Raw genomic sequence first — 3,255 nt, forward strand, 5'->3', positions numbered from 1 at the left:
AAGGGTCCTAACCAACAGAGCGAAAACGCTCACAGGTTCGACCTAAGGAACCGAAACGGTCCTTAAACAACAAAAGCCAGCAAAAAGCCAAGCTTAGTAAAAAAGGCCTAAGGGGCCCCAAAAACCAGGAGCAAAAGAACTCCCACAAAAAGGGGACCTAAAGGGTCCAAAAAACAAGGAGCAAAGGCTCCACAAAAAAGGACCTAAGGGGCCCCAGATAAACAAGGAGCGAAAGTCTTAGGCTGTAATAGTGCAAAAAAACCAAAATCACAACCTAAGACAAGTTGGTCGTCTCTGATGAAACATACCGCTCCCGCACGCACCAGATGGTAGGAACTTGGCCCGGTCCAGCCGGACGAAGTCTAAACGAATGCGGTTCTTGACCGCAGCCTTGACACGGTGAAGCACGTGGTCGGCATCCGGCCGTGAGCCATCATACAATGTCTCACAGCGCGAACACCAAAACAAACCACTTCACCGTGCTAATCAAATACCAGACCAGAAGAGAGTCTGGCCTGGTCTCTAGCCCTGACCCATACAAAACGCAGGAGCGGGTCAGGGAAAAATAGCGGGCCAGGGCTTTACCACCAATGTGTTCGACCCATGCCCACAAAATGTAAACAAAAGGGCAGTCCCAAAAAACGTGGCCCAGTGATTCGGGAGCGGCACAGCCAACCCGAGGACACTGGCCGTCACCAATGCCCCAATGGCCTAAACGTTGGGAAGTTTTCAAGGCCCCCCATATCACCTCCAATTCAAGTCGCGCAAGCGGTTACTCAAATTGGAGGAGTGACACAATTTAAAAAGATGAAGAAAATCATCGCGCACCTAACCGCCGGACACTGGACCGGCTGCTGACCTGACAACAGGTCATACAGTTGTCGGACCGTAATTGGCCCCCAGTCAATATCCGGCGAAATTGTAGATACAAGCAGGACCAGCCTGCAAAAATGGCGATAAAACCCAGTGGGTGGAAGGGCGTGTGGGGTATCATTCCTCCAGATGTTACGGGGGAGAACCCCAAGGAGTGACGAGGCCGCCCAGTACAGAGAAAAAAAATCTCCAAGGAGGACCATCGTCACTCAACAAAACCCAAACCCACTGACAAAAGAAAGCGTCACATTTGTGACGAATATTGGTGACCCCAAGGCCACCATTAGCTAAAGTCTGGACAAGGACTGACCTTTTTACAAGTTCAGTCTTGCCAGACCAAATAAACGAAAAAATGTGGCCCGGTTAATAACCCTCTCTACCGAAACCGGCAGAGGATAAACCGGGGCCAAGAAAAACAACGGAGTTAAAATCAAGGTGTTGACCAGCAACACCTTGCCTAAAAGAGAGAGCATTCTCCCTTTCCACATGTCCAAAGTGGACTGCAGATTGGGGATCCGCTCTCTCCAATTCATAGGGCCCATGTCCCCACAGCCAACCAGACACGTTGATTTTAATCGGGTCTCTGGTCCACTGGATAGGGACCTCGTCGGGAAGGCAGTCGGGCCATGAGCCAAAAACCAAGCCTTTCGACTTGGCAAAGTTAAGGCGAGACCCGCTCGCACGAGAAAATGCATCGATGATGCCAAACAACCGCCTCACCGATCTGAAATCCCGAACTATGCAGGTTGTATCGTCTGCGTACTGCAGAACCCTGCATTCGAGGCCACTGGCCCCAGGGATTGTCAGACCGGCAAGACGGCTATCTTTAATGACAGTCTGAGCAAAAGGCTCGATAAAAAGCACGTATAAAAGAGGGGAGAGGGGGCAACCCTGCCTCACTCCCCTCGTGACTAAAAAGGGTTCTGAAAGAGAACCATTAGTTAAAACGGCTGGATATGTTTGTGTACAACAGCTAATCCAGTGCCTAAAATTAGGTCCAAAACCAAAACGGTCGAGGACTTTAAAAGAAAATCCCAATTGACCCTGTCAAAGGCCTTCTGCTGGTCTAGGGAAATAACAAGGCAGTCAAGGTTCTTCCCATCCACGAATGCTACCAGATCCGAAGGAGTCTGATATTATCATGGATGGACCTCCCCCTGACGCCACAAGTTTGAAACTGACCGACAATGTCGGGCAACACCCGACCAAGGCGGAGGCACAAGGCCTTCGACAGGATCTTGTAGTCAACATTAAGAAGGGATATAGGACGCTTGTTCCTAGGATCAAGCGGATCCCCACCCTTCTCTAAAAGTGTGATGATTCCCAATCGCTGGGAATCACCTAGACTATTAAAAGAAAAGGCACAACGGAAGACCCCGAGAAGGTCGGGACCGACCAAATCCCAGAACTTCACGTAGAATTCTTGGGCAGGCCGTCCCCACCAGGAGTCTTACCGTTGGCCATACTACGTAGAGCCACATCGAGCTCAGGCAGCCAATGTGGCTGTCCAAGTCATGCGGCTAGCTTCGTCCAAAACATTGGACAGAGAGTCCAGAAACGGAGACTGCGATTCAACCTCCACAGGCTCGGCCGAAAACAAATCGAGATAAAAATCTCTATAAACTGTCGAGATTTCTTCCGGAGAGGAAACAATGTCCCCTCCAGGACTATAAACGGAAGAAATAGTTTTCTTCCGAGCCTGAGAGGTCTCGAGCTGGTAAAAAATACCTGGACGGCTTCTCCCCTTCCTCGAGGTCACGAACCCGCGCGCGGATCCGAGCCCCCTCCGCTTCAAAGTCGTCCAGTTTAGCAAGCTCGTTTCTAATTTCCTCGTGCCGAGCAAGAACCTCAGGTTACATTGCCCGGAATTGAGGGCGGAGGAAACGACTGAGCGCAGGGCAGCCACAAGTGACTCCCTGCGCCGTCGTCTATTTCTTACCAACCGGCAAGAAAAGGAAATAATAAATCGCTTAATGCGGGACTTGACGTCCTCCACCAGAGGAGTTCGTTTCGTACCCTCCTTGAGAGTCCGCCAGCCCGCATAAGCCTTTCTGAAATCCGTTTGAAAGCCAGCGTCGGCCAGGACGGAAACATTACATTTCCAAAAACCCCGACCGGCGCCGGCAATCTCCGGGAAATTAAATTTCAAATCAACACAGTCATGGTCACTGAAATAGCATGGCGAATGCCCGCAAGACACGACACCCACCGAACTGGATGTGTAAATACGATCCAGCCGGCTAGTGATCGTGTTTGCCGCATTTCGCCATGTAAAAGAATGCGTGGACGGGTTGAAAGACCGCCAGCAGTCCTTAAAAGAAAAGTCGGAAATGAGGTGACCGAGCTCCGCGGCGCCGATCCCACAAGATGTGGAATCTGAAC

The sequence above is a fragment of the Patiria miniata genome, unplaced genomic scaffold (assembly GCF_015706575.1).
Source record: "Patiria miniata isolate m_02_andy unplaced genomic scaffold, ASM1570657v1 HiC_scaffold_25, whole genome shotgun sequence".
In the NCBI taxonomy this organism is placed as follows: domain Eukaryota; kingdom Metazoa; phylum Echinodermata; class Asteroidea; order Valvatida; family Asterinidae; genus Patiria; species Patiria miniata.